The sequence below is a fragment of the Nanorana parkeri genome, unplaced genomic scaffold, assembly GCF_000935625.1.
Source record: "Nanorana parkeri isolate BGI_ZX_2015 unplaced genomic scaffold, ASM93562v1 scaffold1657, whole genome shotgun sequence".
NCBI classification, from domain to species: Eukaryota; Metazoa; Chordata; class Amphibia; order Anura; family Dicroglossidae; genus Nanorana; species Nanorana parkeri.
The window spans coordinates 218775-233330 of NW_017307925.1; positions in this window are offsets into that span (position 1 = coordinate 218775).

A 14556-nucleotide genomic window follows, 5' to 3' on the forward strand; every position below is an offset into this window, starting at 1 on the left:
TTCTTGGTGACACTTCTCAAGTAACCCCCCCCCCCCCCTTTTGCCTCCTAACAAAGCTTCAGTTTTTTGCCTAGTGTTAACCTAGAATCTGGTTTGGGATTCTTTTCCCCTTTTTGTTCCCTTGTAGATTTTTTTTGACCTTGTAGGTTCCCTGGTACCCTTTACCCATTGCTGTGACTGACATGGTTGAGAGGCCATCCAGTTCTCCCATTGTAGAGTGGTCAGGGCAGGAATTACTTCTGGTTTGTGCCTCTTTAGACAAAGGCAAGTCTAATATCGTCTATCTTCAGTGTGCTGGAACTCAGGGTTGTCAGTCTGTCTGTCTTGCACTGGACCATTGTCTGAAGGGCTCCCAATCTGGATTCATGCCAGACAATACCATGGCTGTGGCCTGCATCAACCATCAGGGAGGACAAGAAGTGCGCCATCGCTTTTGAGGTCTCACGTTTTTCATTGGGTGGAGAATCACATAGTTACATAGTATTTGAGGTTGAATAAAGACATTAGTCCATCAAGTCCAACCTATAGGATCTTATTCCTAGGAGTACTACTTGTACCCCTGTATATTACGGTCCCTTAAGAAATCGTCCAAAAGTTTCTTGAACAATTCCACATTCTTTGCTGAAATCACCGCCTGTGGCAGTGAGTTCCAGACCTTGACCGCTCTAACTGTGAAGAACCCCCTTCGCCCCTTGTGCTGGAACTTCTTTTCCACCAATTTTAGGTGATGAACGGCATTCCCATAATGGTATACACCATTTATTTATTTTTTTATTTCAAAGTGCATTACTTTGCATTTATCAACATTAAACCTCATCTGCCACATTAATGCCCATTCCCCTATTTTATCCAAGTCCTCCTGTAATGCCACAATCTCTAAGGGCCTGTTCACACGATGTCCGTTTTGTGTGCTGACCGGCTCCGTACGCTGCTGCACTCAAAATGCATCCCAATGTATCCCTATGTGTTTTATGGGCTACAGTTCTCACGTGCGCAGTCCGTTCAGCTTACGACAGAAAAAATACTGCATGTCACATTTTGTCCGGTCCGGAAATGCACGAACCGCAACGGAACGGAAACGCAACGCAATGCAGCTAAGGAAAAAGCTAAGGAAAAAGTGACCTCAGAGGCTGAATCTGCATACTGACAGCCCCTTGGCTAAAAAAAAAATGAACTGTCAGCATCCGGACCGAAAACGCGTCAAAAACGCACTGCATCAGCAGCTCCACGTCTGCTGATCAGTACCTGATCTCATGTGAACAGGCCCTAAGTCCGTGTCTATTACCCTCCCAATTTTAGTATCATCCGCAAACACGGAAATATCGCTGTTAACACCTTCCCCGATGTCATTAATAAATAAGTTGAACAATATGGGACCCAGCACAGAACCCTGAGGCACACCGCTCATTACAAGCGGGTTGCCGTTACCGGGTGTTTCACATATAGACGATCGGCGGCTCCATAGCCCGCCGATCGCCTATATGTGTTCGCTTACCCCCCACCCCCTCCCCCCCCGCGGCTGAGGAGAAAAAAGTGTTCAGTGCCTCGGCCCTCTCCTTGTCATTTGTGACTAGCTTCCCGCTTTCATCCTTCATCGGGCATATCTGCTCCTTTCTCACCTTTTTACTATTAATATATTGGTAGAATTTTTTGGGGTTATTTTTACTATCTATGGCGATATGCTTTTCGCACTCAGTTTTAGCTGCCCGGATTACTAGTTTGCATTTTTTGTTACATTCTTTGTAGTTAAGGAACGCCACGTTTTTGGCTCTCCTGGGGTAGACAGTTAACAGACCTTTCACCTCCTGCCGTTGGATAGAGGGGAGTTGCCCTTTACTCAGAGGTCTTTCACCTTCTTTGTCTGCATTAGGGGACGCTGGATGTGGATCTGCTGATGTCTTGCTTTAGTTGCAAAGTGGCTTGGTTCATGGCCAGGACAAAAGATTGATGGGCAGATGCAACAGATGTTCTGGTGTCTCTGTGGGATCAGTACAGTCTAAATTATGCGTTTGCTTCCCTAAAGCTCCTACCTTGTCCACTTAGCAGTATCATCCTGGTTGCGTCGGATTGGCCTTGTTAAACAGATGTGATTTAGTCATGTTGTAGACACTCCCTAGTGCCTGCCTTTTCATCCTGATAGTCTGTCTTAAGGATCCAACTTCCACCTGCTTTACAGTCAGGTTTAACAGCCTGGCTGTCGGGACAGGGAGTTGTCAGAGACTGTTATTGTCAATGCATGAAAGGCCACTTCTCATAGAGTCTATCTTTGTACTAGGAAGGCCTTTTTCACTTGGTGCAAGTTCTTGTTTTCTCCATGAGTTTTATTGGTGGCTGGGATTCTAGTGTTTCTCCAATGTGGATTGGACCAGAGCCTAGCCCTTAGCACAACCAAAGCTCAGATTCAGTCTTTGCCCATCCTGTTTGAAAGGCTGTTGGCCTCACATTCTGTGGTGCATACCTTTTGACCAGTACATATCACTCCTTCTGTGATATTGCAGATGACTCTGTGGGATCTGAATGTTGTACTTTTGTTTTATGAAGTCCCTATTTGAGAATATTCATGAAATGACTTTGTTGACTCTTTCAGATCTCCGCTGTATTCTTCATTGAGCGTAAGAAAAAAATGGATTTTTGTACTTGCCGTAAAATCCTTTTCTCTGTATTCGTACTCTTCTGATTATGTTGGCTGTTTTGGAGTTGCTCTGCTCTCCTTTAACTGCTGGTTGACCACCAGCATGGGCTGTTTTTTGTGTTTTGTACCTAGCATCCTGATCTGTACCTAGATGTCTACAGATCTTCATGGCGTGTTATAAAATTAATGCAGAAATATATTATTTTACAGTGAGTACAAAATCCTTTTATTCTGCTGCAGTGCAAACAAAGGTACATGCTGATATGAAATCCTCCTACATTCATTAGTTAAACATTTACTGTTTTTCCACTTCCTGTTTGAGTGATGGAGCTCTGGTCTCACAGATGTATCCTGGGAAGCCTACATCAACGGTGCCTTCCTGGGAACTCTCATCTATATTCATGTAAATGCCCAGTATTGACACCGATAAAGATACTGATATTTGTGCATCCCTACTGTATAATGTAATGTATTGCTGGGATTTGTGGTCCTGTATAGCTGGTGGTATTCTGTACTGCTGTATTATTACACAGCAATGCAGAATACCACCAGCCATACAGGACTGCAAATACCAGCACTATAATATACAGCAAAACAACAATACCTGGTGCTGAATCCCACCAGTTACAGCGCCCCCCTCGTACCAGCTTTCACCCACCCAGGGGACGGTAAGGAGCGAAGTAGACTGTCCTCGGCATCTCCCACAGAGCATGCTGTGCTACCTGCCAGTGCCTGCAGAGTCGGTAGTGGCTCCGCCAGGCTGAACAGTCTTCACTGCTGACCGGCCTTCTGAGGTATTCGCACCTCTCCACCCCTACATGAAGCGGTCCTACTACTGGGGGTGACAGAGTGGCGGCAGAAGGAGGGTGCGGCACTATTTTGGGGAAAAGGGGGGGGGAGGCAATTGCAAAGAATAAAAAATTAAATAAAAAGCCCTTATCTGATGGTATCTGTTTTTAGATTGATGTTATTAAACTGTTCTAAAGGAGTGTTTTTATCATTTTTATTTATTTTTTTAAGATGAGGGTGTAGATCCTCTTTAAGAACAAACAGAGGCTTGAAGCACTGCAAAGAATACCCCAGATGTTGATATCCCTCTCTGAGACTGTTATTTCTCATACATATTGTATATTGAACCAAATGTATACTGGATATGAATGTATAATTTTTCACATAGGGATTTCCTGCTGTGCCTCAGATTTACCTTGGGACAAGGGACCTATTTGATATATTCTGGAGATGCCCAAAAGTTGTCTGATACTGGCTCATTTCAGCATCACTGGTTCTCTGAGCGAAAGGTGGGACTTTTAGAATTTCCTGTTGATGACCCTCACCTAGAGATGTAGGTAACAGAATACCTAGCCAGGAAACCTGTGGCATGATACTAGCTCCCCAACCCCCTAATGCACATCTTCGGATAGAAAAGGTGAAATGTATCCTATATCTGGGATGCTTATCCTATTCCTGTAGAGGTAGCTGTCTTAAAGTTGAGAAGACTTGGCATGGTTCATTAAAGGACCATCCATCCTTGCACCCTTAATTATGAATAGACACGATGGTGACTCTGGTCTTTGTGGTAGATAATGGATTTATAGTTTCCCCCCACCCCGCTACATACCTTATACTTTCTTTGCATATGTAGTACAATTATGTACCAATTGACCCCTGTTAAAGATAAAAAAAACAGTTGTCAGTGCATGTGTTCTTTAATAAAAAGTATGCTGGCGGTTTAAGGTACTGATAGCACCTATATTTGTTGAAATCAAATTCACATATGTTCAGTGAAATCTGACCATCAAAAAGACCTGCTGTTTTTGAATTGCAGTTAGCCTAGTTGTAAATGGTCCTATGAGAACACCTACCACAGCGCTCTGTATAAAGTGTGCCCAAACTGCTGCATACACCAATATGGGTTTATTACCTCTCACCACACTGCATGTAACCGCAGATGTCTGAACTGTTCCCTGACTATATTGGCACAGAATAGTACTTTGTTTTCAGGTGCGGTAAAATGCTTCTAAAAGGCCTTTGTGCTTCCACAAAGCATTTCATAAGTTATGACAAATTGCAATCTTGTGTGGCATAGCCTGTCGGCGATGTATCTTTACTGCATGAACTAAATCTTAAAAGATGCTCTTAGGTAGAACAGTATACAGTATATGAGGGGAGCTTTTAATAGTTGTCTCTGTGGTCTTATACATATGTTTTGCAGAACATCTGTAACATATTTTAAATTGCTGAAAGTAGAATTGACTTGGCACAATAAATGACTCTTGTCATCTCACTCAACACTTCTTATGGACAGTGTGCTTTTAAACTTTATGAATTACCTATGCGGAAATCCCTTTAAAAAAAAAAATGTTCAAACCGCAATACCCAGGTAAACTTCCAAGGCAAGTGGAACAAATTGTTTCGTTTCCCTTTTATCATGGCCTAGTACATGGGTTAGGATTATGCAATGCATTGTTCATTTCTTTAATTGAATTGCATGACAGATGTTTAGTATGATACTACTGATGCTGGAGCGATTACTCATAAACTGCATCAGGAATATGAGGCATGGTCAAAGAGTGACAGGGGTTGCAGGGAGGGAGTGGTAAGAGCTAAAACACTGCACAATATTTCAGAGAGTTCTGACGTATTCATGAAGAGGTGGGGAAAAGCCTCTGACCTCTACAGATGCCCTGTCAGTGAAGCTCAGCCCAGAGCCTTACTAAGGCTGAGGAGAGGGGTATTTGCAGTAATGCAATCATACATATTTCCCCCCTAAAATATGTAGCAGAGATTGCGTTCTAAAAATAAAAGCTTAGTTCTGCTTTAAGGATTCTGAAAAGCCTTATTTCGAAACAAAAATTGAGAAGTGCTGAATCTCATACAGCTGATAAGATTTTGGTGTTTTGACTGCTAGAGATATGTAGGCTGCTGAGGGCATGAGTGGATCGATTTCACTAATAAGATGAAGGACGTTCAACTTCAGGGTGTCACTGCTGAGTGATTACATATCGTCCCAAGAGACTTGCTGCTGCAGGGAAGTTAAAATGTGCAATTACAGAGATAATGGCAGTCAGAAAGCTTATACATTGTGGCCAGACCTCGCACCTCCCCAAAACAACTTTACAAAGAAAGAAATGTACGCTTTTTAGGCAGTTTATCACTTGCAGTACATATAAAGATGAGAGGACAGCAGTCTACAAAGAAAGTCATATATCTCAGCATTACTTAAGAATTTGAAGAAAATAATCAATAGGCAACATTGTTAAAGCGGGCCTTTACCCCCTGCATGCTGATATGAAATCATCTTACATTTATTAAACAAACATTTATTTATTTTTTACTTAAAATTTATTTTTTTCTATTTCCTGGGCCACTAGGACACAAATGATGTAATCGTGCCCAAGCTTTGCATCTTGTGAAGGTTACATCAGCAGAGCATTGTTTGGAAATCTCATCTGTAATCTTGTGAGATCTCAGGGAAAGGCATCCCCTCCCCCCCGAGATGATGTGCATGACCACATGTCCTAGTCACATGTGCCAGAGTTCCAGGAAGTAAAGGGAGATGAAGTAATCTGCCTTTAGTTAAAAATGGTTACTGTGAGAAGAATGGCGAGGAAAAGTAAAAACAAGGCATGCAAAGAATAAAAAGCCTCCAATCTTCTATATATCCATTTGTAGATTGGCATTGCCTAACTTTTCTAAAGGTGTATTTGTTGTCATTTCAAATATATTGGTAAAGTTCCTCCTTTAAAGTTCCCTTGCTTATGAATAAGTGAACTATTAATAGCCCAGCATTGCAGCCACTGTAAGGTGTCTGTACATACCCATTTGTTTGGGTAAATACTGCCTATATCTATCTAAAATAATACCACTAATCATTTTAACCAGACATGTCAAACATGCAGACTTTTTTGTGACATGTACTGTAGAATTTTGCCTGCCCACCACCTTCAAGTGAGGCGCTTCTTAGCTCAACTATGGCATCTCTCTATCTGACCTCATTCAGGGAAGTTTCCTCTTAGCAGGGGTGGACTGAGAACGTTTGGCCTGGGAGGGAAATACAACCAAGCGGCCCTTAGTACATGGTATGAACAGATTCCTGTGGACTTAAGAAACCAAGTAAAATCTGCCATGGTTCCATATTCATTGATGGGTAGGTTAAAAAGTGGGTGTTCCTAAAGGACATGGATTATTGTAATGCATTTTCACATCTTCCAGCATTAGTTTTCTTTTTTGCTCTTGGTATTCATACATTTGTCATCTCAGAGCTGCAAAGACCGTTGGTTCTAAATGACTCTCCTTTGCCAGGCTCTGTGATCGTGGTTTTGAATGAGGAGCATGTAGCTATAAAAGGCCAACCAAGTGTCACTGACTGCGAGGCCCACTCTGATCGATGTCTAAATGGTGCAGTATCTCCATTCAGGGCCACCAGTCAGCATTGTTAATATTACTGGCCTGGTTAGCAATTCTCCTCAGCCCAGTCCTGCCTTGCTTCTTGAGTTTAGAATCTAAACAAAGTGGCATCTCCCCTAAAGGTAATGGGCAGACAAAAGTCTTAGCTAAGCCTAAGGGGCATCTCCCCTGTTGGTGGTAGTTGGTCAGAGAGGTGCCTTAGCTATGCCTAAGAATTTTCTCTTGAAATTGTGGGTGGCCACTAAGAGGCCTTAGTAAATGGTCCCTGAAGGTGGAGGGGAGGCAGGAAGATACATAGAGTATAAGGCAGCCTTAGGGGTTTCCTACTTGAAGGTTGCAGGACAAATTACTATTGCACTGATTGCACAGAAATTAGCACAGAGAAGAAGGCAGTTGCTATAAGAAGGTGGTTACCTTGGGCCTTCATTAATGAATGAATCGCTGCCAGACTGGAAGATAAAGTCGCACGTTTTGAACAGAAGTGGCACCCATGGCTCCAATATCTCCAGTCGCAATCATTTGACTGCAGCCTACTCCCACTTTAACTCTTTGTCTTGGCAATGAACATCTTCCACCAGTGCCTGGGACCACACTGAACCTGGTAAGCCTTCTTCTCCCTCTTTCTATCCTTCCTATCCCCTCCTGCCCTTTCTTTTTCTTCTCTTTTCATTACTACCTAATTGCCCTCCTTGGGCGTGGTCTTTTAAGTTTGTAGTAGTTCTTATGTTTTCCCATAACGCAAGTGGTGGTTCTGCGCTGCAGCGACTCACTGTAGCGTGGCTCCCTTCTTATAACCCTGTTACTTCATTTGGTCCCCCTGCATTCCTGTGAACCCAACCATGGACTAAACCTATTAGATCTGCGGGACCGCTCCATTAGTGATCCCTCTCACTGGGTTTGGAAATTGAACTTGTATCACCTTAGTGCTGATGTGTAACACCTCAATTTCTGTGGCCATGTACTACCACTGCCTCCGTATATGTATTTTGTGGAAAATCAATAAAAATTTTGATTTAAAAAATAAAAGAAGGTTACCAGCAGCTTCAAGGGATAACACTCCTGTGGAGCTTGCAACCTCTCTCTTAGCTTCTACCATATCTGTTATTGATTCCACCACGTTATATTGCTAATATAATGCCTTTATTAATTACTATAGTGCCGCCCATCCTCAGACTCGACTTTGACATGCCTGGTCTTGATGTTAGTTTTTCAGTGGTGGAAACCTTTTGCTTATGCATTATTATTTTTTTATTATCATATGCTAAGTTTGAATTGCACAGGTTTGTGACGGCAGCACTGTAACAAAAATATACTAAGACAGAAATCTAGCAAATACTTTCTCAAGTCTAGGCAATAGCACGAGATCCCTCTTGAGCTTACCTTAAGTAACATACGTCAGCATAACATTTTTTTATGTTACTTGCTTAAAGTTGAGCTTAAACAACAATTATTGGTAGTTTTAGTTTCAAAGATGTAATATTTGGTAAGGAATCTAGTTATATAGATGCAAAGTGTAAATAATCTCTGGTGGACAGGGATTTGTTTTAAAAAAATGCTTAGTTTATCATTCCAGAGGATCTACTAAATGTGGGATAAGGGTAGTCATGTAAAGCAGTGAAGTAGATGGTGTCATATTGATCAGCAGCAAACATGCACATGAAACCTGATTTTCCCCAGCTTCTGATCATAGTCTTGATAAGGAACAATGGTATAAGGCTGCCTGCACTAAATCTCCCAGTCACGCTTGACTTGCTCTCAGAAGTCTTGCGTGCATTCTTAAGCAAACATAAATGTTTGTGGCTGATAACATGGTTTGTATAACACATGTAAAAACAGCATGTACTGGAACACCAAACATAAAGATATAAAAGCATTTAATATATGGAAAGGTCAGACCTATTTGAAATTCCCACTGCAATATATCACCTGCAAAACTATGCTGAAAAGTCTATCTACTACTACTGCCACTGAGTCCTTCATTCCATGTCCCTTTCACAGCATAATTATGAATAGTGATGCATGAATCAGTCACATTGCTAGTAAAAATCATGGCATGTATCTTCCATGCAGCACAACAGTACTTTGATAAAGTTACAAAGTTTATATATAGAGCAGACCGGATAAAGACCAACTGAACAGGGCAATAACTGAGATTGTGGGGTCTGTTTATTCACACAACTTGTATCCAAGATTCACACAATATTCCAATGGAATCATGTGAAAAATGTCTGAAAACCTTGTTTTCTTTCCAACAGTTACAATTTGTAACTATAGGGCATATGAACTAATATAAACATGGCAGGGTGTACATAGTTTTGCTCTAGCGCTATGGGAATACCAATTTGTAGACCTTGTGTGCAGAACCAATATCATTTGGATATGGAGCTGTGCCTTCCTTTTTGCTGAAAAAAACCTGCATGGTTCCTGTCCTGTTAGGTGAAACAGGAAGAAGTGCCAGACCTAGTTCAAGCCTATCTCTGGGGGGAAATAACCCTCCCTGTGCCGTCGGGCTACCCCTGCACTTGCAAATGTTAACTGCTTGTTTATGTCTAGGAGACCTGTGTAAGGCCCCTTGCACATGGGCCCCTTCAGTTACAATCAGCAGGGATTCATGCGCGGAACGTTGTCTGGATTTCCTTCCAGTAGCAGCCCTTCCCATTGCAGCCTGGCAACACCAAGCCATTGCCTCGCAATTACCAGCGGTGTGGCCAGCCTGCCACGTGCACTCATTCAGCTAAACGTTAAGCTGCATATCAGGTCATCAGGAAGCATGCAAATACCTGATAGTGCCAAGGTAAGGATGCCCAATCACTGTTCACATGGGTAACATAAGCTGCTAAGCTAAGAGAAAAAACGTGCGTCTGCGTCACCAGGCTGATCATGCAGTGTACCAAAAGTATGGGAAGACTTGCTGCTTCCCTGGAGTCTTGGTTTAGTAATGCACAGCAAGCATTTTTAAATGTTCTGTAAGTCATCTCCCTGATTAGTCAAGTGGTTTTATGAAACAGTAGAGTAGCTAGGATAAAAGGACACCTAAGGCCTCATGCACACAGAGCTATTATGTGCAGCTGGTGAATCCTGCAGCAGGAACTTGGAGTTTCTTGCAGCAGGAATACAAAGTGGGACGTACAGATGCGGCCGTTGTACCCGCTGACATCTATCCGTAGCTGTCCACATCTGATGATTACATCAAACAGATGCACTGCACTAGTCAATAATCATAATACGTGAATATTATAGTGCTTGATATCAAATAGATCACATATAACCAATATAATTAATAAATACTCAAATAGTAAAACGTGTCTCTCATTGTAATATCTCCAGTAGAGATTAGGTGCAAATTGGTAATTGAATACAAAAAAGCGGTTCTGAGCCACCCAAGAAAACAGGACACCACACCCCTGGTATCATTGAAGCAAAAAAGAGAAAATAATGGGGCTTTGAAAGTGTCTCTCTAGGCATGGAACACATATTACATATTTGATTGTAAAAAAATTCATTTAATTGTACAAATAAATACATATATATATATATACAAAAAATACACATACATAATAAATAAATACAAAAAGGGTCACTAAATATACCCCTCAGTTACATTCTTATATTGGCTTCCTACAAATAATATGATCTAAAAACACAAAAGGCCTATAGCCTCCCTGGACCACACGGCCACATTCTAAGCATCAAGGATGTACCGTATTTGCCGGCGTATAAGATGGGGTTTAAGACCCAAAAAAATCGCCCAAAAATCGGGGGTCGTCTTATACGCCGGGTATACTTCGGTATACTGTATGTAGCTTCGGCTACATACAGTATACCGCGCTGAGCCAATCACGGCAGGCTTTGTATTCTTTAATACAAAGCCTGTATTTACTGAATACAAAGCCTGCCGTGATTGGCTCAGCAAGGCTTGTATAGGAGCTAGGGTGGTGCGAGGCTGGTTATCATCCATCTATATTGATTATAAAAATTGTATATATATGTAGAATTGGGGCTACTCATAACTGATTAACGTTTATCCATAAATATAAATATAAACACTGCCTCAAACAAAAAGTAGTATCCCCATACACATACTCCCCCATCTAAATAGAGAGGGGAGAAGGGTATAATTATCATCCAATTTGTCAGGCTCAGTCTATGCCCATGTGACAGGAAGTCTATATATCTATCTATACTATCTATATAGTATAGACTTCATGTCACATATGACAGTTTCCTGTTTGGGAGAGATATAAGAAAGTAACCTCAGTACCTCTGCACTTTCTTGAAAAAGTCTTTGTACGAAACGCGTCGAAAGAAGTGGACACGCACTGAGGTTGGGACACGCTAAGTTGGAAGGATTTTAATTGTGTGATTATTCGACTGGCTTGTTCATGACGGATTGGAATATTTTTTGAAAAAGCGATTGTTTCTGGGAATCTTGTAAGTGTTTTTAAATGTTTTTAAAATAAAATGTCATGTTTTTGGCATATTACACTATGTGTTTATTATCCTCTCTGGGGAACGGATACGTTTTTTAAACGACCACACCAGAACCGGAAGCTTTCTAGTGAAAGAGCACAGAGTGGAGGAGGAAGTTCCTATTGCGAGTGGAGGAGCAAACATTCACTGTGATTGTGATCCGGGATTGTTATGCCTCTTTGAATATGGAAGTCTGGTGAGTGCGGTGTGTTTCAGTCACCGGGAGTTTGCACACTACAGCTATAAGAAGGACTCATCACTGATGTTTTTTTTTTATATATTGGCACTTTGTCACCTTTTTTTTTTTTTGCACCACTTTATGGTGGACTTTTAATTACCAATTTGCACCTAATCTTTACTGGAGATATTACAATGAGAGACACGTTTTACTATTTATGAGTATTTATTAATTATATTGGTTATATGTGATCTATTTTATATTTAGCACTATATTATTCACGTATTATGATTATTGACTAGCGCAGTGCATCTGTTTGATCTAATCTATTTATATTATTACCATGGCAGCTTTTCATCTTTTATATATATCACTTTGGGACAGCTTCCATAGCGCAGAATTTGTTATATTCACACATCAGATGATTACCTACAGTTCGGGAGAGATGATTATATGGGCACATGGATTCTTGGTTCTTGCCACGGCAATTCCCACCTGCAAATAATAGGCCGATGTGCATGTAAGCCTAAGAGAAACATAACACATGCAATATGTGTTACTGCTCCTAAGGGGTCAGTCCACCCAAAATTGATATTTTAGTGTTTGTTAGATGGCAGAGAAATAAACCACCTAACACTCTCTTCCAAGACTCTTGAGAACATCATTGGGGAGATATCTGAGCTCCATTTCCTGGATCGGCTGTGGTCATTTTAAAATAGAGAGATTTAAACTCTCATATTATGAAGAATTTAATAACAGTTGCTGGAACCCACAAAGACGGATGGGAACAAGGTTGGGAATTATAGCAGGCAAATATCATTTACACTGACCTTCAAGTGCATTGGGCCCTGTGTGTGCCTATGTTTCTCAGTACTAGAGAAGGCTGGCTTTGGCTAAATACACTTTCAATATAACGGGACGTTTCCAGTTGTGAGCTTGAAAAGTGTGAGTAGTGCACTTGGACATCTAGTTGCCAATGCACAATCTTACTTTTTTTATTTTTTATCATGGTTTTTAATAACTTATCTTTAGATTCATTCTATAAAATATTTTAGTGGGCTAAAATATTAAAGGAGAACTATGAGGTGAGTGATTTCCACTCAACCTCATAGTTATAGCTGACCTGTGACAAAGAAGCTGTCACACGTCGGCTCTATTGATCTAGAAGTGAGTAGAAACATGCACCAATCTGCTCACTTCCCGATCGTCTCTCTTCAGTGAGTGGTGACTGTCGGTCACCGCCCTCTGCAGGGAATCCACCCTCCCTTTTCAGATCCTCCAGCGCTGAGTGGAGGAACGAACAGGGCAGGGGACAGGCACAGCTGGCTCTGCCTTTAGATTGCCTGGACTTGTGTCTCTATAGGTTGAACTCAATGGACTTGTGTCTTTTTTCAACCTAACTATGTAACTCATGCAGCTTGGTGGATCTCAACAGTAATGTCAGGATCTGTCCCGTCTGCGGCGCTCTCAGTATTGCCCGCTATATACTGAGCTTTGGGTCATGGGAGGATGCTAGTATTGCCACTAATTACACGGACAAAATACCTATATTGGATGTGTTTTAACCACTTGAGTCCCAGCTACTGTTTTCAAAGGGTGCTGCAATAGCAGCTATCCACCCGAGCACCATTTTAAACCAGTGTCAAGAATCAGCAGCTCCTGTGGGTGTTCGCAGTTTGTGACAGCACTGGGTGCAGGAGCTGAAACGATCCACACTTGGGTTTCTTAAGCATCAACAGATTGCCCCATATATCCTTTTTAGCTCTCTATACAGCAGTAGATCCCTGTTATAAGTGATTTGCTGTTACATGGAGGGTTGGGATTAGACCCCTCATGAAGAAAACAAAATAGTTAAGTGTATCAAGCATTTGATCGCTAAAGGTTCAAATTACATTGTGTTCACATAACGGAACACAATGTCATTTGAACGTTCACCGATCACAAACCTGTGATAAGGTTGTGGTGTGCTAACTTGTGACACTGTCAACCAGACTTAAAGTAACACTAAACATAGGAGTTAAATCTTAAAATTGCATTCAAGTACCTTAACAATTAACAAAAATGTATCTTATTTGTGTATCACTCGGCTGTAGATCCTCAAATCATCTCTGAATTGGTGCTGTCACTGTCCTTCCTTCTGGAGGGTGGCTACTTATGTTCCCTATTGTCCCTGTGTGTGTTGTAAAGTAGCTACCACTCCAAGCTCACTCCTGTGATGCACTACAGTCTCACTCTTAGTTTACTAACTTGAATTGAGATTGTAGTCCATCACGGGAGCAAGCTTAGATGATTCATTTCTTTTTTTCTTTTTTTTTAATATCTGGCTGGAGTTTATCATTAAATGAGCAACTTTGTTAATCTACATGCAGATAGACTTGCCTGTCTTCTATCATATTTTTGTCAAATACCTGAAGACAAAAGACACAGACAAAGTACAGATTAGACCAATCTATTGAAGAATAGCTTCCTATACAAAGGTGAATTGCTGTACGCACTGCTGCTGGGATGCGACAAAAGCAGAAGAATGTCTTCTGTTGTCTGTTCAACCCCACAACAGTGTGCAAAGGAAATCTGTCTTTTATCAAGAACTGTTCTCTATTCTGCATTTCACATTCCCAGTCTAAGTGCTTCCATGACTTGTTTAAAGGTTACCTTTCTAAAATTCATATAGATCTTGAAGCCTCCATGTATAATAGTTTATTGAACTTAAATGTTATCATATCCTGGTAACTATTTATTTCTAAGGCCCCAGACCTGCATATTTGACTAACTGTCCCAATGTGCTCAAATAGTTGCTTCCTTTATTAGAACCCAATCTCAAAAATCTTTTTGTTGACTTCTCAGTTTGGAGCAGCATTTGAACTCAAGT